We start from the raw sequence: 26,901 nt of genomic DNA on the forward strand, positions 1-26,901 counted from the left end.
TTTATGAGACAAACCTATGGATGAGGCATATTGAAGCATTCTGTAGTGCTACCTTATAAGAGTTTACTGTCTCTTTCTTTACTCAACATGACTCAACCTAAAGTGCTCAGCCTTCTGGACTATTCAGCAGTGTATGATGCATTTACCATTGCATGTTACTGTAAACGTCGTGCCTAGGTTGGGATCACAGCCTGTGCCCTTCTCTGGCTTGGATCCATCTTCCATGCCCATTGGCAACAAGTGAAAATTGGCAACATCTCTTCATCAACCACACCAGTTACAGGTGTGCAACACGTGTCTTTGCCTGCTTGCTGTTTTTCTTCGACATTATGTGTGGCTGCCAGCAACCATCAACTACAATTTCAAATGTGCACTGATCACATAAAAGTCCACATCTAACTCAAAAACAATTTTCAGTTTTAAATTGAGGCATAACATGCAGAATCAGTATTTACTACAATGAATTCCACATGTGCTGCCTTTTTAAGGGTTGTTCATGCCAATAGGTTGTGGTAGGTTTAACTTCACAGAATATTTCAAGGAAAACTGGGAGTGTATAATACTCATCACACAAATTGTAATTCCGATCCCTGTGCAACCTTTTGTTTTCACAGGTTTTGACATTTAGGCCCTCATTATGACCTGCCAGGGTCACAGTGGTGGTCGGACTGCCGCCAATGTGGCTGTCTGACACCACAATACGACCGCGGCTGTAGTGCTGCAGTCAGACCGCCAGCACCGCCACTTTACCACCACAGGATGGGCTGGCAGTGTTGGTGCTCCTAATCTGCCTGGGCAGAGCTGCTTGCAGCGCTGCCCTGGGGATTACGACTCCCCTCTTTGCCAGCGGTTTCATGGTGGTAGCACTGCCATGAAACGGCTGGTAGAGACAGGGTGCAGGGGGACCCAGGGGACCCCTGCACTGCCCATGCACTTGGCATGGGCAGTGCAGGGGACCCCGTGGCCAGCCCCGTCACGATGTTCACTATCTGCAAACATCGCAACGGGTGCTGGTGCACCCTATGCACTACAGCATTGCCGCTAGCTCTATTATGAGCTAGAAACAATGATGTAGGCCATTTCCCACTGGGCCAGCAGGCAGAAACTCTGTTTCCGCCCGCTGATCCAGTGGGAATCTCGTAATTGGGCCCGCAGGGAGGCAGCCGCACTGGTGGCAACCTGCTCGTCGGGACTTCGGCAGACGGGCTTTTCCGTCCGCCAAAGTCATAATTTACCCCTTAGTCCTTAATTTGTAAGAAGGGCCAGGGAATCATTTGTTTCTAATGAGACTCATCACCCACATTTTATAAGCACGTGGTACTGACTTTAATCCTGATGCTTTACTATGTGTTACAGATACCTTCCTGTATGTGCTGAGAAGTCTATTTAGTAATATGTGGGTAAGTAGCATGTGAAATAAATAATTGAACAAATCCTCTAACTTACTAGTCATTTTGCAGTTGGGAAGCAGAGTTGGATGTCATCAACATAGATAATTAAGTTTCCCTTGACCCAGAGAAAATGTGTACATGGTGAATAGGAGGTATGCAGGGAGAGGCCTTCGAAACTGAAGATGATTTAAAAGCTTTCATTCTCAATTGTTGACAATGACTGGATATGAAAAGTCTTATACATTTCAAGACAACTACATATGGTTCAGCCTGTTTCCCAAGGATATCCAGTATGTACATTGTGATCCAGCATATCATAGGTTGGTGCTTGGATGAGGAGAGAGAAAGCTAAATCCTTATTGCTATCACAGTAGCTCATTCAGTGCCCCTAGAAGGCATGAACCAGGCTGATGGATTTATGATCATGTAAGATGTGGTGCTGTTCATCATAATAACTGAATTATTGCATCACACCTTCTACAGTATATTTCTAAGGCACAGGAGGTTACAGTTCAGGTGACAATTGGCCCACACCTTCTCTTAGTTGGTTTCTTCAAGAGAAGAGTGATGATGATGTTGTGTGGGAATTTATGAACAATACCCTACTAAAGGGCAGAATAATAGATATCTGGTCAGCTTCAAAAGATGGGAAAGAAATGCGTTAGGAAAATAGATGGACAGATCCAAACTGAATATGAAGGTTTTGATTAGGCTGATAATTCTTTCTTAATTGGATTAACAAAATTGAATGTAGAATACAGCAGTGGTGGACTGATGGCAGAATAGGGAGAATGAGTTGTGTTTCAGGTCTCCAAGTCACTATCCTATCAACCTTACAAACTTAGTGACACATTTCGTTTTTGTGCCATTCGGAAAATGTGAATTCTGAAACATTTTTGAAGAGCTTGCCCATCCTCCCATACTTCCTTTTCTAAGCTGATTAACTGTTTGACTTACCTAGGTGTGGTGTTTGCTGTTTCTGGCTGCTCCGTTTAATAAAGGCTGCAAAAGTGACACTCGGGCGATAATTTAAGATGTGTGCATGTAGAATACTTATATTTGCCTTTTGACAATAATATTTGTTTTGTAGGTTATCAACATCACTGTGTTTACTTTCTCTGAATTGAAATAACACCCTGAACACCTTGAAAGTAGCACAGGATTCCATTTCATCAGACAAATTTGTTCCATAGTGACGTCAGAGCAGTTGGGGCCTTGCATTATGGTTTGACCATAAAGGAGTCAATCCACAACGACATTTATTTTATTTAGCAATATTGACCTAGAACTACTTTACATACTTGTATAGACAAAGATCAAAGGTTTGGGCCTTGATCTACACCCTCAATGGTCCCATCTTGTATGTGAAGTGTTCTACACTGAAAGTGCAAAGACCAACAGAAATGGAGTTCTTTATTTTCAGTATAAATGAAGGAATAGGAAGGGCAACTAGCTACAAATGGGGAAAATCTACGACAAACGAAAAAGAAAATCAATAAGGGGCACAGGGAGGGACATGCAAATACGATAACACATCTATAAAAGAGTAGGTCACTTGACAGGCTTGCCATTATACCCACATCTACTACAATAGTACTCCAGCCAACACAGACTCTTGTCCACTCCTGCCAAGCATTGGAGTAAGAAATACATCACACACAGCTATTCATGGGCACTGTAAGGGAATCTCAGCAAAGTAACTTCATTTTCAGCACAAAGACCTACAACTAAAAAACTGATAATAAAGGACAATGAAATAGTTATATAACTTTAGACATTGCATACACCTATACAAATCACATATATAAAAGATGGGGTTGCTGGTTGGGGGGTGAAACCCTTCTCAAGCAGAAACCACAACTCTTGTCAGAGTGAAGTCAAAAACAAACCTTAAATGAACCTGTGTGCAGGCCTCAGGTAGCTTGGCAGAGAGCAGTCAGACTTAACTCAAAAGTAATGTGTAAAGTATTTGTGCAACCTTTCAAAAAAGTAATAAAGTGAAAACACACCACAAAAAAAATCCCACACCAAATTAGATCAATTTTGTAACTTTTAATACATGAAAAAAGATTACAATGACATAAATCCAACCTATACGACTGGAGATATGTATGCAGTTTTAAAGATTTCAGTGAAAATAGCATCAACTGTGGTTACCTGGTCACAAGGAACCAGGACAAAGTCACAGGTTCAGGTTGATCGTGATGGAGTGCAGGCCGGCTACTGGGACCAAGTTAGGCCTGCAGAACAAAGTACCTTAAATCCTGGTGCTTAGTCTGTGTGGTCGTGCTTTGTGAGGCTCTGTGTCATCCAGCATCGGTTCAGAAGAAGCTGTGCAGTGAAGCTTTGTGGGGCATTGTGTTGCTTTGCATCAGTTTCAGTGAGCTGTGCCGCAGTGTTTGTTGGGGCTTTGCTTTGGGTCCAATAGGGATGGCAGCTGTCAAGAAAGGCTTTGTTGGCTTTGCATCACTCAGCGCTGATTCTGATGAGGCTGGCAGCTGTGCAGCAAGTTTTTGCAGAGATTCCCATCTGTTTGCTTCAGTTTCTATGGGGCCGAGAGGTGCGCTGTCAGTGCACCTTCAGGACACTTTCCAACAGTCCAGGACTGTGGTGGCACCAATTGTGAGGGCAGGACTTACTAATAGCAGAATCCAGGTGCTGGGTTCAAGATTGTTGGAAGCCTGTTATGTCTCTGAGGCGTCTGATTAAGATGTCAGCCAACTAGCCCTTGGAGTAAATCCAAAGCCCTGGGTTTAGAGAAGCAGGTCCAATCTTTCTGATCCACGCAAGAGGGAAGCAGGGAAGCAGGTCAGAACAGCGTGCAGCAGTCCTTCAGAGCATCAGTCCAGAAGAGTGTCAGTCCTTTCAGCAACACACAATTCTTCTTCCTGGCAGAGTATCCACAGTTCCAGAAGTATACTGAAGAGTTGGTGGCTGAGGTCCAATATTTACACCTTCTGCTTCCTTTGAAGTAGGAGAAGCTTCCAGAGGATTTCATTTGAAGTGTGTAGATTTCCTGCCCTTCCTGCCCTGGCTCCACACTATCTACAGTGGGTATGCATGCCTTTGTGTGAAGGCAAGGCACAGCCTTTTCATGTGTAAAGAGGCTGTGCCTAACTCCGCCATCCAATCCTGCCTGTGATGGCCTGTCAAGTCATGCCTATTCTGTCTATTGTGTGTGGCTGTCTGGGAGGAATACACAAAACCAGACTGCCTACTACATCCAGTCATGTGACCCAGGGACAGGCTACAAGCACTAAATGTGAAGGCAAGAAAATGCCAGCTATTCACAAGTGGCATTTTCAAGACTGTAACTTAAAATCTGACTCTACCATAATACAGGCATTTTCAATACAATTCCAAAGACATCAAACATGGATTGAGTACCTGTACCCATTTGGAATGTATCACTTATTATATGTAATAAGGTAACTCATATTTTATCCTATGAGAGAGGCAGGCCTTGCAGCAATGAAAAATGAATTTAAGAGTTTTTCACTACCTGGACATGTACAACATAAAAGTACATGCCTTATTTTTTAAATACATTGCATTCTGCTCTATGGCCCACCCTCGAGTGTCTTACAGGTAATTAAAAAGAAGGTTTAGCCTGTCAAAAGGGCTTTTTGCCAGGTCAAAATGGCAGTTTACAACTGCTCACACAGGTTGCAATGGCAAGGCTGAGGCATGTTTATAGAGTTACTGGAGTAGCACAATCCGTGGTGCAAGCCCTCTGGTCGCATTTATACTTATAAGTACATGAAATATTCCAGTTGGGAATAGGCCAATGCACATAAGCACTAATTAGATGTGTTCAAGTGCATAGAGCACTTAGGCCAGCAAAAATTAAATCACCAAATATGGAGGAGGAAGGCAAGCAGTTTGGTGGAAGACCACCCTAATGCTGACATATCTCACAACAGAGTATAAATATGGAAAAAATGGCTGGTACATAAAGGAAATAAAAATTGTGTAAAAATGGCAATAAATATACCTGGCAACACTATTACAAATCACATTGTAAACATGTATATATACGTATAGCATGCATTGACTTAGAAAATTATAAATATGCGATCTGTAATGAATTTGCTATAGTTATGTGCTTTCACTTGTCATGGTTCATTTCTGAAGGCGATGTCTGTTTCTGTTTCAATATTCATTTCACTCCATAGTTTAAAACAGCATATCAGGAGGGCTATGCCTACATTATATACAACTACATTTGGCCAACTCAAGTCTAAAACATGCCTTTAAACTATTTGTAGTAGGGTAAGGGAACACCCTTAATTTTTAATCTGCAGTAAGTAGTTACAATAGGTAAGTCAATTCTGTCCATTTTAGTGGTTCACATCTGCCTTTCAAACTGCATGCAGCATGCTCTGCAGCACAAGAACTGTTCATTCTGCGCAGTGAGTGATACATTGAACGAGGAATACTTGTGGTGTCCAAAACTTTCAGGGATCAGAATATGTAATTACCTTAATGGGAATTACATTGTTATACTACCTAGCCCCTGTCACTGCATAAAAGGAAGGTTGGCAACACGGTAGCTTGTGTGTGGTGCCTGCCTCCAAGAACACCAGGTGGACCCTGCAGACATGTCCTGCACACTGCTTGCTTTCCAAGCTGGGTATGTTGCTTTCAATAGCACGGGTAGGGGTCTAGGCAACGTATTTACCTTCTAGCAATTCTCATCATTGCCTGGCTTCTTATAGTGCTCCTAAAATCAGCTGTGATGGACTTCTACCTTTAGATTTGCGAAGCACCGGAAAATTTTTTGATTCTGCTCTACTGAAAGAAAAAAGGCATATTTTGCATGTTCAGAAACTTACCTGAATATTGTGTCCATCCATAGGCGTCACTTGACCCCCATCTTTGCTGAAGGTTGTGGCAATTATGGTAGCTGGTATTGTATGGAGGGAGAGAGACCACAGCTTTCAAGGGATAGGAGTAAGGGCTCATGACAAAGATCCCAAGCAGGGCACGATTAGTGTGATGTCGCTCGCTCCATATCTGCCAACATGGCAAGAGAAGAGAGAAAGCTCATTCCATCTTATGTGGCTACATTAAAAGCTGCTTAACCCACAACAGATTATAACTGGTAACCTTTAACTCCTCGTTATTCATATTAAACTTCAGCCCGAAACTTTGCTAATATTTTGTCATACTCCCCGCCATGATTCAAGCATCTTGCCAAGAAATTAAACAAATCTGATTAGGTATCCGAAGATTGTGAACACCTCCAACATTTGTCAAATATTTTACAACAAGTTTCATGAGTGTTTCACAGCTACACTGGAGGCGACAACAAATCTTTTTGTTGAGGAAAGCACATGAAAACAGCGTCTTCACATGCTACTACAATGCAGACGTTCTCAATGAAAAATCACTCAGCAGGGAACTAAGCTAAAAATTTGATGTTATGCTCATGCATATTGCAAAGGTTTTTTTTTCTTATGGTCATTACACAGAACGTCAAAAGTTACACCAGCTGCTTCCATGCAGTATGCCATTTTATTCAAATTTACTTGAGTTGCTCCAAAGTTCTTTTCTCATAATTTATGTGTTGGAAATGGCCCTTTTTGCAGGGTTATCCCCAAACTTATTGCTTTTTTTCCTACTATTTTTTTCAGGTCTGTTTTTGCTGGTTTATTATGTCTGTGCACTTTACCACTGCTAATCAGTGCTAAAAGTGCTCCCTATGTAAATTGTACTGTTGATTGGTTTATCCATGATTGGAATATTTGATTTACTGGTAAGTCCCTAGTAAAGTGCACTGGAGGTGCCCAGGGCCTGTAAATCTAATGCTACTACTGGGCCTGCAGCACTGGTTGTGCCACCCACATTAGTAGCCCTGTAAACATGACTCAGACCTGCCAATGCAGTGTCTGTGTGTGCAATTTTAAACTGAAAATTTGACTTGGCAAGTGTACTCACTTGCCAGGCCTAAACCTTCCCTTTTTCTTCATGTCAGACACACCTAAGGTAGGCCCTAGGTTGCCCCAGGGGCATGGTGCAGTGTATGTTTAAGGTAGGACATATACAATTGTGTTTTACATGTCCTAACAGTAAAATTCTGCCAACTTCGGTTTTCACTGTGCAAGGCCTATCTCTCTCATAGGTTAACATGGGGGCTGCCTTTAAATATTCTTAAAGTGCAGATTCCATTTGAGAGCAGATGAAAAAGTGGAGTTTAGGGTCTCTGAACTCACAATTTAAAAATACATCTTTTAGTGAAGTTGTTTTTTAAATTGTCTGTTTGAAAACACCACTTTTAGAAAGTAGGCATTTTCTTGCTTAAACCATTCTGTGACTCTGGCTGGTTGTGGATTGTCTGTCTGGGTCAGATTGACAGTTGGGCTGTTTTGCACCTCTCTAGACAGTGACACAAAAGGGGGTGGGAGTGTAGCTTGCATATACTGATGAGCTATCTGAGCTAAAGGGGAGGGAGGAGTGGTCATTCACACCTGAAAGGACTGTGCCTGCCCTCAAACAATGCAGTATCTGACACCCCGGTGTGCGTCTGGGGCCTGGCCTGGACAAGGTAGGATCTTCCAAACACTTGAGACTTTGCTTTGAAGTCTGCCAACTTCAAAGGCAGAACCCCAGACTTTTAGAATCTTTCTGGAATCAAGAGGAACCTCTGCCAAGGAGCAGAACAGAAGAGCCGAAGGAAGAGTACTGTCCCTTTGCTGTGCTGCTTTGCTGGACTGGCCTGCAGTTGCTGCTTCTGCCCGAAAAGAGTGCAGAGGGTGAACTTTTCTGTGTGTCCTGCTTGAGAAAGTTCTCCAAGGGCTTGGAGTAGAGCTTGCCTCCTATTGCATGTTTCAGGGACACCAAAAACTTAAGTTTCCTCGACCTGCAGCACTGGGAACTGTGAGTTTTGTGCTGTTCAAGAGGAGAAACCACTGCGACGCCGCCAACGACGCCGCTGGCCTGCACCGTGACCTGTCGATGCCGCACAGAATCACATTGCCCTGCTTCGCACCGCGACCCTGGTCTCACTGACGCCGTCATCAGACGACTTCACCGAGACCCTGCTTGCACCGCGACCTGTGGGCCCCGCACTCTGGCATCGCCTGCTCACACGGCAGTCTGGGCTTCCCCGACGATGCCACTCACGCTGACACCAGCCCCACAGCCTGCACCGTGGCCTGTGGACACAGCTGGTGAGGAGCACGAAGCACTGTCCCGTCCCGCACCACAGGCTTGGGCCTACCGACGACAGCACTTCTGCAACAACGCCTCTGCTGTCTGCATCGTGGGCTGTGGACACTGCATGTTGCACCACCCCGCTTAACACCACAGCCCTGGTCTCACCGACACCGCTGGACACCATCACCGAGCCGCTGTCTGCATCGTGACCTGTGGGCACCGCATGTTACATCGTTCTTCTTCGCACCGCAGCCCCGACACCATCAACGCCGGCACACCTGACTTCATAAGCCCGGAGTTTGATTCGCAAGGCGTGCGACTTCAAGGGCCTGACGACTCCTGCACCGACTCTGGAACCGACACCGCTACGTCTGCGACACCGCTTTCCCGAGCTCACCGCAAGGATCATGATGCCCTACAAATCCAAGGTACTGTTTGTGGGTCTTCCCGACACCGTAGCTGGCCCGCAACACCGCGGCCGGCCTGAACTGTTGGTTTTGTTGCTCACGACACCGTGATAGCCCCAGGTGGAGCTATTGACTTCAAGGAACTGTATTTTTGAGTCAATCTAGCAGAATTCAAATATTTATTACTGTATGTTGGATTTTTATCATATTTGGTCCTGCTTTAAATAGATAAATATTGGCTATTTTTCTAAAACTGGTGTGGTGTCTTTTTGTAGTGTTTTCACTGTGTTACTGTGGGCTATGTGCAAATGTTTTACACATTGCATCTGAGATAAGCCTGACTGCTCATGCCAAGCTACCAATGGGGGTGAGCAGGGGTTATCTGAGCAGGTATCTCCCTTATCTTGACTAGAGTGAGGGGCCCTACTTGGACAGGGTGCAAACCGACTGCCAACTAGAGGCCCCATTTCTAACAATGTGTAATATTCCGGAATTTCTCCAACATTTTACTGTTCAGTTCATAATCTTTATTCGGCTACACCAAGAGTAAGCCACAAAAGTGCATACTGGAATAGAGTAAAGCAACAAAACATGAAACAATAAACTCATAAAAGTTTGGCAGTAAAAAAAAAATAGTTAAACTAAAATTGATACTTAAAACAAATTTTAGAGTGCAGTAAGACTTTTCCTGACATGAATTGCTTTTAGGACATAGTTTGCCACCGTGTAGCATACATTCGGGGAGTGTAAGGCTAACAGGAGTTCCAGTGCTTCCTGATAAGTTCTCATATTAAGTGCATTAAAAAGTGGTTTAAGATAGGTGATTCTAGGATGTTCATAGAATTTACAGAATAGGACAAAATGCAAAGTGCTTTGTTTGCTAACTGCATCACAAGGGCATCTATCTGACTCTAGGGGGCAATGCCTAGTTTGAGGAAATGCTACTAGGTGGTGAGCAATACCCAGTCTTAGTCTAGGTAACACAAACCTGTGCTGCATGTTGGTGACCATGGAAAGATAGCCAAATCTACTTACATCCAATGAGTAAGACAAATAAAGACCAACAGTGGTTTTAGTAGATTCAGTTAGCTTCCTTGCGTCCGCCTTAAATATCATGAAAGTGTCCTTGATAAAAAAAATTGAAAATGACAGCACGTCTTCTGTATTATGTTTTATAGGTCTGTTGAAAACAGATTTAAAGGAGAATTCAATAAAAGCTACCCAGGGTATACACATGGCATTATCCAGTTTCATACAGTCTAGTATAGGATCTTTGGTAAAACCAGTGGCTTACTTAGACCATATACTATGCAATAAAAGCAGGAGTCTCAACTGTAGCACATCTTCCAAATATTGTAAACCCATTTCTTGATGCTTAATCCAATTAGAGACATAACACACGTTTTATGAAGCAATTCTCCTCTAATTGTAGAGGAGCACTTTTGGTGTAACCTCACACCCCGGAACCATACACAACCGTGGAGACAACTCTAGCCCTGTAAATGTCCAACATGGTGCCTATGGGACGACTCCCTAGTTTACTACCAAATCTGAATATAGCACCTGAACTTCTTTTAAGTTTGTTCCTACCCAAACAAACCAGCTGGTCCCACTTTCCATTGCTAGAAAATAATACCCCCAGATAGTTCAAGCAGTTGACAGTACTAATCTCCATATTCTGAATGTAAAAACTTACATCCCTTTAGATGACATAAACTGTTCAAATCCACACATTAACTTCTGGAGCCCCATGGGTGTTCTGGAGATCAGGACAACATTGTCTGCATAAAGCATGGCAGGCACCGGGTATCCGGCCACGTACGGGGGATCGGCCTGTAAACCCTGCAAATGTTTATCTACCCCATTAATGTATAGAGAGAACAATAATGGGGCAAGGACACAACCTTGGCGGATACCTCTACCTATCTTGAAAGAGGTGCTGCATTCTCCGAGTTGGCTGAAACGGACTTTGCATGTCAAATCTCTATACAGGAGAGCCAAGAAATTGATGATATACCTGGGGGCGCCTAACTCAATAAGAATAGGCCATAAGAGAGCATGTTCTACTAGGTCAAAAGCACTACTGAGGTCTGCAAAGCATAAATATAGAGCACCTTTTTTAGCCTTGGTATACTTTCCTATAATTAGGTCTAGGTTAACACATTGCTCTATGGTTTCTAGACCTTTCCTAAAACCAAACTGAACCGGTGATAAGATGTTATTTTCTACGACCCAGTCGTTTAATCTTTCCAATATAATTCTACTGCATGTTTTCAAAGAGGAGTCCAGCCGAGAAATTGGTTGATAGTTTTTAGGGTTGGCGTTATCTCCCTTCTTATATATTGGTGTAATAATGGATGTGCACCATGTCAGCGGGATATCACCAGATATGGCCAAATTGAAAATTCTTCTCAAAATTGGTACCCAAAAAGAGATGTTATGTTTAAAGACATCCACTGGGACACCATCTGGTCCTGGGGCCTTACCTTCAGCACCAGCTAAGTGAACCTCATCTACAATGATCTCTATAAAGTTAGGTGGACCCAGCTCGATCTGCCCGGTTATATCTACCGACCCAGTCCCTTCTTTGAGAACCTCTGAGTAGTGGGCCACCCATGTTATGCAGTCTACACTGGATCCCAGATCTGATGGCATTCATTCTGAAAGAAAGGGGGCATTAATTTCTTTTCCCAAAACAGTTTGGTATTATTAGTCTCTGTCGCCAGGGCTAATTTAGACCATGCCCCTTCCCTTTATTCCTTTTTCCTTTGTTCCTGTGTCTTCTTGTATTTTATTCTTAGGGACTCAATTACTATGGGTATCTAGGGGATGTCTGCAGTGCTAGTTTAGGATTCCTCCTAGTTTTTGTGCAGGCCTGGTTGAACCACCCCTTTTTATGCAAAAGATCGTCTATGTTGTGGTCTGTAGGTCAGCAGCCCCTGTATATAAGCGGTGATTGTACCAAAACATCTTAATAACATAGGAACCTCAATATCCTCCTGTAAACAATAACCAATTTTATGCTGGCAGCCACATATAACATCCTGCAGAATATCAGCAGGCACAATGTCTTCCCATTTCCGTCTCACCCCTGTGGTTCTATGCACTTTGATCCGATTCGGGGTAGTGTAAAACACATCCCTTGGCCCCCAGAAGGACGTAGGGAGGATATTCGGATCATGATCACTAAGAAGGGTCAGCACAGTATAGCTGCCATTTAGTGCAAAGGATGACAGAATAATGTGGTCTATAGCGGAGGATGAATTGGGGCCCCTATGAGTTGGAATAATTTCATCAGAAACACCATTTTTACGGTCCATAAGTGTTAAGTCATAAGTGGACAGCATCAAATTAAGGGCTTCTCCATACTCATTGTGACAAAAATGATCAAATCCTGTCCCATCGGGGATAGTAAATCCACAGGACCGATGGGAGGTACGTGTGCATGGCTGGATATTAAACTCCCCGGCCCAAATAATAATGGGATTGGAGCTGATGAATGTTAGTAACTTATTTAGGCTTTGATTCAGGGCGTGGGCAAGCCTACATCGGGTGGCGTCAAAGATGTTATTATAGTAGTTAATTATGACCATATCTACCTTATTCTTGTGTTTAAACCACAGAAGTTGAAAGTGTGTGGTCTCCATAAAGGTCTTTTTAACCACTACAGGGAGCTAATTGGAAATAAGCACCAGGAGCCCCCCCCCTTGGCCCTCCCAGATGGTGATGGTGTAGCTGGCTGTGAGTGTGAGGTAAATCCATGCACATAGGCAGGTGAGGTACACCAGATTTCTTGGATGCAAACCACATCTAGCTTACTAATTATTGAACCCCACTCTTCAGTCTCAGTTTTGCCACGTAGGCCCTGCACATTCCATGTAGCAAGATAATGGCGCTCAATGGTGTTATCGACAGACTCCTGACTCCATGATTCTCCCCTGCCATAGCTTACTGCATTTGGAGCTACTTCATTTGGTTCCCCATACCAATTTTGTGTTGTATCCCTAATGCCCATGTCATCTTTGTCCTGCTGGGCTAATAATAGCCTGTTAGTGCTCGTATCCATCTTATGTATGGTTGTTCCCTCTGCCCTTACTTAGCCTCGTCCTCTCACAGGCTACAGACCCCTTGCTTAACAGTCACTCATTATCTGACAATTAACTTAATATCTGATATTTATTGCTTAGTAGTAACGGGCTGGTAGAGTGTGCATTATTGGTGGGATCGGGGCCTGGGTATGCCAATATAGACCGTAGCGGCATACAGGGCACGGATCTGCATCCTGACTGGCCCAGTTGCAAATGTCTATAAAATACACCTAGCGGGAACAGTTCCGGGAAGCTTCTATCTTGGGGGTGAAAAGAGGCCCTGCACAGGATATCCCTCACCATCCAGAGGTTTACTGAAAACATTCACAAATTCAAAAACCATTCATAGACACTAATTCTTCCAGCTGTGTTGTCCGTGCGCGCTCAGCACATAACACCATTCAAAGAAGAGTTCAGTAAGGACAATCCTCAAACATACCACATAAGAGATCTTCTATTGTTTCATAAAGCTTATTGCAAAATGGCACTTTCGATGGTTGCATTTCACAATATTATGTACACAAATATCCCCTCACATAAGTAGCGTGTCTTAAATAATGTTTACAAAAATATCGTCATATAGCTGTAGGTTTTTTATTCTTAATTCCAATGGGCGATATTTTTCTAAATGGTATTTACAGTTGTGGCTGGTGTTGGGGCAAAGTGGCGGGCGGGAAGTGGGGGGGTTTACAAAACAAAACAAAAAACATGCAAAAACACAACAAGAAAAATCCACAAAAAAAAACCACTTACCTGAATGCCCACTACATTGCCGCTCTTCTAGCTCCACTGCAGGCAAAGGCTCCCAGGCAGCCCTGCAGCCAAACCTAATGCTGATCAAATGCTTCTGGCAGCAGTGTCAGGATTGTGCTGAGCGCCCTCAATTTGGGCTCCCAGACAGACTAGGACCCTGTCCCTGCTATCTCCGACCCAGCAAAGCAGCTTGGGTTGGAGACAGCTCAGTATGCATATTGGTTTGGTCGTCCTGAGACAGCTAGCTAAAGCCACATGCGCACTGACAACAGTGCACAACACTCACCCTCGTGCCTGTCATCCCCCATAGCCTGACCCCTGAAAAATAAAATGATAATAAACCATGTTTATTATTCTTTTATTTTTAAAGTTTTGCAGCTGCTGCTGGCAGGGGGTGACACTCCTCTGCCATAGCAGAGGAGCCACTGCTGGATATTTAGGACACAATGCAGCATATTTACAAGCCCCTTGCACCGCGTTAGCGTCCTTTTTTATGCTAATGTAGCACTAAGAAGGCATTTTTGCTGCACCATGTTTACATAGTATCGCAATGCAAGCATTGCGTCACATTATGTTCCCCCATTAGAAGGCCCAGAAAAATCTACATGTTTCACGATGCCATTTTTAGCAGCTAATCAACCAAAGCGCCACAAAATTTGTGACGCTATTGGCATAACGTGCTCCATGGTGCACACTATTATAAATATGGCATACACATGATGTGGTAAGGGGGGTGCAATGAGGTACAAAAAAAAGTGGTGCATCATCTGTGATGCACCACTTTCTTGTAAATAAGCACTAGTGTTCGTGACAGAAAATACAGTACCACTTCGGCCCAATGAAGCATTTTCCTAGAGTTTTGCTCATTGAAATCAAAACTAAAGAAGAATGTCTTCATTAATGTTAACTTGCAATCCTACAGGATGTGTCTTGATATTAGGAAAATACCACTGAAAGTACAAGATGAGTCAATGTCACCAAGAACCCCTCCATTCAACCCAGATTTTTCTACCACATACCTCAGAAGAACTTTCAACCAATTTCCACAATTACAGCGAAACAGTAGTGCAACTCTCGGAGAGCCCTGTTGTTAAATTAATGCTCAAGACTTAGAGGCATATCTACAAGCCCCTAGCGCCTCCTTGTGCCACCCTATTGTCACTATGTTTTGTGCCAAGGCGGCATCAAGGAGACCTTTTCTCTGTACCAGATTTACAGTGGTGCAATGCAAGCATTGTGCCGCTTTGTAACCCCTTACACCACATTATGCCTGCGTCAGACATAATGTATGCAAAAGGGGGCGTTCCATGTTAGGAGGCCCAGAAAACTGGTGTAGTGAAATTTACGAGATTTCACTGCAACATTTTTCCCATCATTTTTAACGCCTGCCCAAGGCAGGCATTAAAGTGATGCTCCCATTGTATCCAATAGGCCTCCCCACGCACTGCTGGACTAGCGCCATCTTTTTTAGCGCTAGTCTAACAAAGCGCCACAATAGCATCAAAAATGTTGATGCAGTTGTGCTAACATGTTCCATGGTGCGCTGTGCTACCATGGTGACGTTAGGGTGGCGCAGGGAGATGCAAAAAAAGTGGCGCATCATGGCTGATGCACCACTTCCTTGTAAATATGCCCCTTAGTGCCATCCCACAATCTTTAACCCCTTCGCTGCCAGGCCTTTTCCCCCTCAGGTGCCAGGCCTTTTTTTGGCTATTTGCGGCAGGGCGTGCATAGGCCTTCATAACTTTTTGTCCACATAAGCTACCCACACCAAATTTGTGTCCTTTTTTTCCAACATCCTAGGGATTCTAGAGGTGCCCAGACTTTGTGGGTTCCTGTAGGAAGGTAGCCTCTTTCTAGCCTTGTTACCCCCACTTTTGGCCTGTTTGCGAGTATATGTCAGGGTGTTTTTACTGTCTCACTGGGATCCTGCTACCCAGGGCCCAGGGCTCATACTGAAAACCCTATGTTGTCAGTGTGTTTGATATGTGTCACTGGGATCCTGCTAGTCAGGACCCCAGTGCACATAAGTTTGTGGCCTATATGTGTTCCCTGTGTGGTGCCTAACTGTATCACTGAGGCTCTGCTAATCAGAACCGCAGTGTTTATGCTCTCTCTGCTTTTAAAATTGTCACTGCAGGCTAGTGACTAATTTTACCAATTCTGATTGGCACACTGGAACACCCTTATAATTCCCTAGTATATGGTACCTAGGTACCCAGGGTATTGGGGTTCCAGGAGATCCCTATGGGCTGCAACATTTCTTTTGCCACCCATAAGAGCTCAGAATTTTTTTACACAGGACTGCCACTGCAGCCTGAGTGAAATAACGTCCACGTTATTTCATAGCCATTTTACACTGCACTTAAGAAACTTATAAGTCACCTATACGTCTAACCCTCACTTAGTGAAGGTTAGGTGCAAAGTTACTTAGTGTGTGGGCACCCTGGCACTAGCCAAGGTGCCCCACATTGTTCAGGGCACATTCCCCGGACTTTGTGAGTGCGGGGACACCATTACACGCGTGCACTTTATATAGGTCAATACCTATATGTAGCATCACAATGGTAACTCGGAACATGGCCACGTAACATGTCTAGGATCATGGAATTGCCACCCCAATACCATTCTGGTATTGGGGGGACAATTCCATGCTTCCTCGGGATTCGGGCATAGAGCCCGGGTACTGCCAAACTAACTTTCTGGGGTCTCCACTGCAGCTACTGCTGCTGCCAACCCCTCAGACAGGTTTCTGCCCCCCTGGGGCCTGGGAAGCCTGGTCCCAGGAAGGCAGAACAAAGGATTTCCTCTGAGAGAGGGTGTTACACCCTCTCCCTTTGGAAATAGGTGTGAAGGGCCTGGGAGGAGTAGCCTTTCCTGGCCTCTGGAAATGCTTTGAAGGGCACAGATGGTGCCCTCTCTCCATAAGCCAGTCTACACCGGTTCACAGATCCCCCCAGCCCTGCTCTGGCGTGAAATTGGAAAAGGAAAGGGGAGTGACCACTCCCCTGACCAGCACCTCCAAGGGGAGGTGCCAAGAGCTCCTCCAGTGTGTCCAAGACCTCTGACATCTTGGATGCAGAGGTGTGACGGCACAATGGACAGCTCTGAGTGGCCAGTGCCAGCAGGTGACGTCAGAGACCCCTCCTGATAGGTGCTTACCTTTCCCTGTAGCCAATCCTGCTCTGTGGGCTATTTAGGATCTCTCCTGTGGGTATCTCATCACATAACGAATGCAAGAGCTCACCAGAGTTCCTCTGCACTTCCTTCTTCGACTTCTGCCAAGGACCGACCGCTAACTGCTCCAGGATGCCTGCATAACTGCAACAAAGTAGCAAGAAGACTTCCAGCAACATTGTAGCACCTCATCCTCCCTGCTTTCTCGACTGTTTCCTGGTGGTGCATGCTCTGAGGGCTGTCTGTCTTCACCCTGCACTGAAATCCAAGAAGAAATCTCCAGTAGGTCGACTGAATCTTCCCCCTGCCAACGCAGGCTCCAAACTTCTGCATCACCGGTCTTCTGGGTCTCATCCTGACGAGCGTGGTCCATGGAACACAGGAGCTGGGTCCAAGTGTCTTTGACAGTCCAGTGGCCCTTCTGTCCAAATTTGGTGGAGGTAAGTCCTTGCCTCCCCACGCCAGACAGTAGTCCTGTGAGCTGCGTGAACTGCAGCTGCTCGGACTTCTGTGCACTTTTGCAAGACTTCCTTTGTGCACAGCCTAGCCCAGGTCCCCAGCACTCTGTCCTGCATTGCCCAACTCGCTGAATTGGACTCCGACATCGTGGGACCCTCCTTTGTGACTCTGAGTCGACCGCTGTCCTCAGATCTTCTAAGTGCATGTTCAGGTGCTTCTGCGGGTGCTGCCTGCTTTTGCATGGGCTCTCTGAGTTGCTGAGCACCCCCTCTGTCTCCTCCTCCAAGAGGCGACCTCCTGGTCCTTCCTGGCCCCTAGAAGCACCCAAAATCCTTAACCGCAACTCTTGCAGCTAGCAAGGCTCGTTTGTGGTGTTTCTATTTGGAAACAACTCTGCATCCTCCAGCACGCCGTGAGACATCTTTTGACCTAAGGAGAAGTTCCTGGCACCTTCCGTTGTTGCAGAATCTTTGACTTCTTCCACCCATAGGCAGCCCTTTTGCACCTTCATCCGGTGCTCCTGCCCCCCTGGACACTTGCGTGACTCTTGGACTTGGTCCCCTTCCTTTACAGGTCCTCAGGTCCAGGAATCCATCTTCAGTGTTTTGCAGTCAGTTGTTGTCCTTTCAGAATCCCCTATCTCGACTTTACTGTCTTTCTGGGGTAGTAGGGTCGCTTTACTCATACTTTTCAGGGTCTTGGGGTGGGGTATCTTGGACACCCTTAGTGTTTTCTTACACTCTAAGCGACCCTCTACACACTACACTAGGCCAGGGGTCCATTCGTGGTTCACATTCCACTTTTGGAGTATATGGTTTGTGTTGCCCCTAGGCCCATTTCTCCCCATTGCATTCTATTGTGATTCTACATTGTTTGCACTACTTTTCTAACTGTTACTTACCTGATTTTGGTTTGTGTGTATATAATTTGTGTATATTACTTACCTCCTAAGGGAGTATATCCTCTGAGATACTTTTGCCATATTGTCAATAAAGTAAAGTACCTTTATTTTTAGTAACTCTGAGTATTGTGTTTTCTTGTGTTATAGTACTATATGATATAAGTGATGTAAGGGGAGCTTTGCATGTCTCCTAGTTCAGCCTAAGTTGCTCTGCTATAGCTACCTCTATCAGCCTAAGCTGCTAGAAACACCTCTATTCTACTAATAAGGGATAACTGGACCTGGCACAAGGTGTAAGTACCACAAGGTACCCACTATAAGCCAGGCCGGCCTCCTACAGTTCCCCTGAAGGAGGCCAAGAAAATAGCCAAAATACAGTGAAAAAATCGTTTTTTTCCAAACAAATGGGAAAAAAGGGCTGCAGAAGAAGGCTTGTGTTTTTTTCCCCTGAAAATTGCATCACCAAAGGGTTTGCAGTGCTAAAATTACCAGCTTCTCAGCTTTCAGGAACAGGCAGACTTGAATCAGAAAAACACATTTTTCAACACAATTTTGGCATTTTACTGGGGCATACCCCATTTTTATGATTTTTTGTGCTTTCAGCCTCCTTCCAGTTAGTGACAGAAATGGGTGTGAAACCAATCCTGGATCCCAGAAACCCAAACAATTTTGAAAAGTAGACAAAATTCTGAATTCAGCAATGGGTAATTTGTGTAGATCATACAAGGCCTTTCCTCTCCTTTCAGGCTTCTCTGCCCCCTCCACGTGATCAGAGGAGAAATGCTTTTGCAATTCTCCTCCGATCAGCGCTAGGGGAAGGCCTCTCATGAGGTCAGCTCGCGATTGTGCACTGACGTCATCAAACGCCATGGGGGGTTTCAGGGCGGGGGTGGAAGGGAAAGCAATTCCCCTTCCATCCCTGCCCAGGGGAGGGGGGTGCCTGGCCATCAGGGGAGCACTAGTGCTCCCCCCGGGGGCCCATAGCAGGACGAGGTGGTCTCGTCCTCGGCACTGGGGAACCAGCGCCGAGGACGAGATCACCTCGTCCGGGTCACCCACGGGGTTAAGGAGTAGTCTGGAAGGGGCCTTGTGGATTGTGTACATACATGCCAACATTTTAGAAGAGGTAAGAGGGAGAATTTAAAAAAAATAATCGAGAGAATGTTTTCCCCTATTGACTTCTATTGAAGCCGAGGCAATTTCAGGCAGTAACAGCCACAATTTTGCTTCAAAAATCGAGAGCCTCCCGTCTGACTCGGCTCTATTGGCATGTATGTGTTATGTCCCTTTTTTTGCCGCTCACAGTAGTTATTAGTTTTTGATATTTGGATTTCGCTGGTAGAAACAAAAAGGGATACGTCTATATAAAAGTATTTAATAGTGGATTTTGGATCCTTATGAAAGTTTTAATTTACTCAAATGCTCGTATTGAATCTCAAAGCAGAATGCTCGCTTTTACTATTTTGTGTACTTTTGTTTTTCTTATTTTGTTTACCAGTTGTCCTTGAACAGGGCAGAATGTCAGAGACGGAGGTAGATTGATTCCGGAGCCGCTCTGCTGTTAAGCTGTGCATCTTTCCCACCTAGAAACTAGAAAGGCCAAATGTGTATGCTTTAAAGGTCCAACAGCTATCTACATAATGCGGTTTGCGAACAAATGAACCTTGAACGGTATACCTTCAGGGTTTTCGCTCTGAGCTAGACAGGCTAGCGGGAGGGGAAACCGGCAGCCTCATTAAGGCTCAACACCACCCCCCCCCCCCCCGCCCCCCCCCCCCCCATAACCTTGCAACTCACCATACGGGTCAGATGAGGTAAACCGCGCGCGATTGATTCGATTTATGATTCGCTGGAGCCAAGCACAGGACGCCCTGGTCATCTTGCAAACTCTGCCCCCAGTCGAACACAGGCTACTAACTCAATTTGTCGCACGACTCGACACTCCGGGAGTTATAATAGATCATTCTTGAACCTTAGAACCGAATGAATGTAAGAAAAATCAAGCGTATTGATTTTGAATCTGGGAGGCCCTTTTAAGCAAGCTGCTAGATTTGATATCACTGCTATGAGCGTTTGTTCGGTAAATGCACAGAGAGGCATTCATTCTAGTTATTTGAAGAGGGCAGACACATTTAATTCACTATCTAAGAATAATAGAAATAACAGGTGCGTTGACCAGGAAGTGCGTGAACAGCAACACTCAATGGAATTTATTCACTGAATAAACTTCTGCCAGTTTTTGCCACTCCGGTAACACATGGCATATTGAACAAATTGTGTTTGGATAGATCTGTCCATTTTGTTTCCTTTTCATATGTTGGATGTTGTTTATTTCCAGTAGATAAAATCTTCGAACCAGTACATTGAAGCGACATTGTGTCTCCCTCTACTACTCCTGAAAGCAGCGGGAATATAAAGTACAGGCTATATTTACATTGCAGGCTGATAGTCATGATTTGTTCCATGTCTGTATAATCTCAAAGTCTAGTTTCATGAATACATTTATTCCAAAAGTTCTGTCTTTACTCAGATAAATTAAAGTTCACGTTAAACTATCTGGTTAAGGCACACGTTCATATCCATACGGATATCTCTGTATTTGAGGTTGCTCCTTTAATAGTAGCCGTAAAAGAACATTGAAAAAACATTCTTTGTAGGCCAGATTATAATATCTGTTATGCCATCATGATTTTGTGTAATTTCGTGAATTTAATGCAAGACTTAGATCCATATTTATACTCTGTTTGCGCCGGATTTGCGTTGTTTTTTTTTACGCAAATTCGATGCAAAACGAACTCAATATTTATACTTTGGCGTTAGACGCATCTAGCACCAAAGTTCTTGGAGTTTGCGTCATTTTTTAGCGTGGACACCTCCCTTGCGTTAATGATATGCAAGGTAGGCGTTCCCGTCTAAAAAATGACTCCGAGGCATGTGCGCCGTATTTATACTCCCGGGCAAAAATGACGCCCGGGAGTGGGCGGGTAAAAAAAAATGACGTCCAGCCGCTTTTGCGTCATTTTTTAGCGCCCGGTCAGGGCAGGCGTTAAGGGACCTGTGGGCTCGGAAGGAGCCCAGAGGTGCCTTCCCAGGCCCCCAGGGACACCCTATGCCACCCTTGCCCACCCCTGGAGGACGCCCAAGGATGGAGGGAACTTAAGGTAAGTTCAGGTAAGTATATATATTTTTTTTTTTGTGGCATAGGGGGCCTGATTTGTGCCCCCCTACATGCCACTATGCCCAATGACCATGCCCAGGGGACTTAAGTCCCCTGGGCATGGCCATTGGGCAAGGGGGCATGACTCCTGTCTTTGCTAAGACAGGAGTCATTTCAATGGGGGTTGGGAGTAAAAAAAAATGGCGCAAATCGGGTTGAGGCGAAAATTTTGCCTCAGCCTGACTTGCCCCATTTTTTGACGCCCAAGCTCCATATTCCCCTACGCCGGCGCTGCCTGGTGTAAGTCATTTTTTTTGACGCACACCAGGCAGCTCCGCCGGCTAACGCCGGCTAACGTCATTGAATAAATACAGCGCCCGCATGGTGCTTCAGAATGGCGTTAGCCGGCGTCAGATTTTTTGACGCACAACTGCGTTGGCGCAGTTGTGCTTCGAAAAGTATAAATATGGCCCTTAGTATGCAAAATTCTAAAAATCCCACTACTACACTGCATTTGAGAAAAGTGTTTTTTTTTTAACTTGGGAGTAGGAGTGGAACAACACCAATGACCAGAAAGTTATGGGGTTAGGCCTCGTGCAGTAGGCCACACATGCGGGCGGACCAAAGACGAATCAGACACGTAGTTATAGTTCTGTGCAGGCACGCGACTGACTCAACAGCCACGCCCATGAGCTTTTATTCTGCCATTCACGAAGCGCGCTGGAAGAAAACAAACCCGCTCATAAGTTTGTTAGGACAACTAAACCACCCTTGAGTATCGGGTTGTGCAATATTGCAAACACAAACAGCTGTTGTTTGCGTCACTTATGTGTTTTTGCACCATTTTTTGCAACGCTAGATGCGTACAGGCGCCCAGATGGAAGCAAGGATGAATTTTGTGCTTAAATAATAGCACTGAATGCTCTTTTACATTCCAAATAATTTTGCTTAATTTTTGCAGACTATCATGTAATTACAAGAAAGCAACTATGGGAATTTCACATATCACTAATTCGTCGTTAATTAGTTCTATTATTTGAAATTGCTGTTGATGTTTAAGTTGTTTCATATGTAGAAAAGAAAAGGAATAATTCAGCAACAATGTATGTAACCGTTGATAGGTTTTGTTTTTTATAAACGGTCTCCATTTTAAAGATGTATTTCTTCAAGGACTAGAAAACATAAATATGTCAGATGTGAAATTTGAATTAATAGATGTGTGCTATAAAACATCCTTAATAATGGGCTTGTATCCAGGATCAGGCAATATAGGTTGGCTTTCAGATGTAAACAAGAGGATAGGTGTGATTTTATTCATTGTGGTCCCGTTTCTATGGAATTATCAGAAGGAAAATGGAGCAATCTGAAGAAGTAATCTGTCCCTTAATTTTCGCAAAATATATATAAAAAAACAGACATTACACTATTTTGTAATCTATATGAGCCCATACACAGAGAGAGTAGTGGCACATATCATTTAGAAAGAGACGTGGGAATGGGGAATGTTTTACTGTAATGTTCCCTCCGGCCATGTAATTCTGTTATTTTTTTATCCTTGTTGCTGGAATGGATATGGATTTAAGTAAGGATTTTGCTCCAATTTACAAAGGAAGACAAGGTTCTTCAGGAAGTACACACTGCTTTTATAGGGTATGCTCACAGCCAAAGGAGGTGGTTGAATCTATTCTTGATGGTTTATTACACATTATAAATTACCTCAGCCACACTAAGTACTTAATTTGTAAAAGAATGAATGTTGGTGCCCAAATTGCTGCTCAGATGCCCGCAGCCATCACTATCAAAGGTCATCGAGCTGACTGTCAAGGCAGCGTAGCCATCAATTCTCCTTTGACCTCTTTAATCCACTGCCAGACACTGCCTGTCCTTCTATCTCACTCTTGGATGTTCCTGGTTTCTCCCTTACTGATGGTTTCTCTGTCTTTCTCCTCCTCCTTCTTTCCCATTTTTGTGTTTTGTCCCTTCTGGCTCTTGGAAATGTCTGATGAGGAAAAGTCCTTGCCAGTCCCCAAAAATTAGTGCCAGTGGCCCCCAAAAGTCCAAATTAAGCACTGGCCACAATGCACACATATTTAATTTCCCACCTAATATTTTGCATAGGATAATTTTTCTTGTGTAAAGGTTTGTTAATCAAGGGTGTACAATCAAGGAGGCAGGGCCATACACCACTTCCTCTTCTGTGCATTCTCCCTTTTCACATGGAGTAGGGTACAGTGGACAGCTTAAATAGCTGTTACTACCCTCAAAACTCACTAGAGAGTGACTTTGGTTAAAGGAAGACAATACACAGGGTATGTAGGAACGATTCTTCATCTGCTTTGCCTGGGACTACGGCCCACGGCTTGAGAGTATATGGGTGCGGATGTCTGGGCTGTTCTGTAGTCAGTGTAAGATGTCAGGCAAGGGGTTCGAAGGAAGTGGTACAGTGACATGGACGAATAAGTGACATTAGATGGGAGAGACGTTGGGCATTTGATCTGTCTTCATATGCCTGCTATAAATAACAAAATTGCATGGCGGTTATGGATTTTGTTATTGTCACTGCTGACCTAGATGATTGTCTTCCCAGTTTGGGCTCCGAAATCTTCTCCATCCAAGATAATGTTCAACCAATTTTCTGTGAAATCATTTCCTATTCTACTCATATATAATGGAGGTCGGCACTGAGAAGGATGTGTGTCAATGATTTTTATTCCTTTATATTTCACAAAATACATTCCTTACCTTCAGTACATTTTGGTCCTGCATTTTGTTCCTTTTTTCACAGCTGTTTTCCCTGTTGTGTGTTTTTTTGCATGGGAACATTACGTGACACACTTTGTAAATGCTGTTTTAAGGTAGTCTTGGTATCTTGCTTCCTAACCCAAATAAAGCACTTCTTCAATCAAAAATGATCGATACTGACAAGGAGATGTTTTCTAGGGTTTGTGACTTTTTCCTCCTATTTAGACCCTCACAAGGAGACATGTGACACCTCCCACATATATGTTAAGCTTAGGGAGGCACTGTAGCTAGTGCGAGGAGTTTCCCTTTGTTTAGGTCAGTCATGAAGGAAATAAGAGAGAAGTTCACTGTATCCAATCATGACACAGTTTATGTTTATTATGATATGTTAAGTGGGTGTCATTGTAGCCCAGTATAGTCTTTCACTTCTTTATCTCTTTGCTATATGTCATGCTGGAACATTTTAGTGGAAAGAAAAATGAGTGGGATCCCTGCTAGGACTTTTCCATTTCTCTATTTCAGGTCAAGCTCTTTGACCTGGGGTAAACTCAAATCCCCTATTTGTGCCTTAGGTTTTCCAATAAATTATCTACTCCAAAATTCCCGTTTGCTTATAAAGTTTTCAGGCAAGATAAAGTCATATGAAGTTTTTCATCCAGAAAATTACCTCTGCGCAACCATGAACAATCCTTCATAAGACTAAATATTTCATTATACCTTTTCTAGAACTCTGCAGAAAAAGGATGACCTTTTTCAGACCAGCCGAAGAAATTACCAAAGCTATGTTTCTCATCCGTTCAACACCAAGGACTAGCTCTTTTCTGGTTCTCAGAAAACATCTTGAAAAGGAAATGTGGTTCTTTTTTTGGCAGAATCCCCATTGTAGACAGGCTACTAATATGTGATAGGTGCCATGATGGCGAAGGCAGTTGTCCCTTTGTTCATGCTGGAGAAGGCAGTTGTCATTTTAAATTAATTGTCCCATGTGGTATTTCGGCATCTCCTGCAGCTCTTTCGTTGTTGAGTCCAAATTCTAGACAGGGAAACTTCAGAGATATGCCATTTTCTACTACCTCTTTATTGAGGAAACTGTTGTCCTGTAGAACGGAACTACAAAATTGAACCTTAAATGATTTTTGGTGGCCTGACAGACGCATCCTTGGAAATGATGTATAAGTTAGTATAGACAGATTGAGGTTGCTACTTTGTTACATTGGTAAAAAAACATGTGAATATCAAAATATGCATACTAAATGTGATTAAGTATCCTTACTGTATCTTATGATACTGCATGTCAAGCTAAAAATCTCTGACTGTAAAGAGCAAGGCAATAAGTCAGTTCCGATATATAGCCATGTAATATCTCTATTACAGTGCATGATGTATTTTTCTTATTTTGCGTAGACACCCCATTGCTCTTCTCCAAACCTACATTAAATCCAGGTACCTGCCTCATGAACTTAAAAGAGATAAGTCACACATTTTTACTCACTATGATTGGAGGTGAAGTGGTCTGCTGAGGGTCAGATGGCCACCATGTATGTGATTGCTTTTTAATAAAGCAAACTTAAAAAAATGCAGCCTGTATTCCTTAAAGGAACAGGGATGCATTTAAAAAAAGAGTTTTTATGTTTTTTAAATTTGAATAAGTGTTGGGAGTGGTCCTTGGCCTATTGTCCACTCTCCAACAAACTTATTTTACATTCACAAAGAGAAAGAGGCCTTGAGAGTATCTTATCAACTCATTTGAAGATTTGGCAAACTTTCAATGTTTTGTCACCATATTTTGACTGCAAAATATTGATAGATAAAATTCCAGTTTGATATTTGGAAAGTATGCCTACAATGTGCCCCTCTCAGATAAAGAATCAGTATTCATTCAGGATCCTATTTAAGAATGCTGGAAAATCATTTTTGACTCCTAAAATGGGATAAGTACACAGGAAAATATTTTAACACCCACAAACTCCAAACTGAAGTGTTTGTGACTTTTAAAACACCCATCTCATCTGGCTCTAGGTCTCTAACACTGTTGTAAGTTCAAACAAAAATACAATGAAATCCACTGTTGAGCAGTGGAAGCCTTCATCATTTTGCTCATGTGATATAGGGGCCTGTTTAAAATATGTTTACAGAGAGGTCTTTTTCCTAAAAAAAATTATTTATTTTATAGAAATAACAATTTCATACAAACTATTCTTTTTGAGTACAAAATGCAGATATTTCTTTTCCATTATGTTAAGGTTGTGTTTTTATTTTAAAGAAGTTGTGTGCTTATCCTGCTCAAACATTGGCCAGTTAAAATAATTTGTTTATTCTCCCTATCTCTAGCTCTCTGGCTATCCCCTCTTATCTTTGTGACTTTCTTTTTTTCTCTCTCTTTCTCACTTTCTCTCTGAGTATTGACCTTCTTTGTCTATAGATAACTGATCTTGATGGGTGCTTTAGGTCAAGGAACCTACATGCATGCTAGCCATTTTTTGTCAACTGAAGTGAGAAATACCATTACACTAAAAAGCATTGGTAAAAACAGGACTACAGGAAATTTTCATCTGTTCAATTCAAGTCCATCTCTTTAATATGGGTTGCTGTTCCTGAGAGTTAGATTATGATTTTCTGTGTTCTTCTATAGTGATTTATGCTGTCTGGTAAAAACAAAGAGGAAAGA

Source organism: Pleurodeles waltl, chromosome 9 (genome assembly GCF_031143425.1).
Source record: "Pleurodeles waltl isolate 20211129_DDA chromosome 9, aPleWal1.hap1.20221129, whole genome shotgun sequence".
NCBI classification, from domain to species: Eukaryota; Metazoa; Chordata; class Amphibia; order Caudata; family Salamandridae; genus Pleurodeles; species Pleurodeles waltl.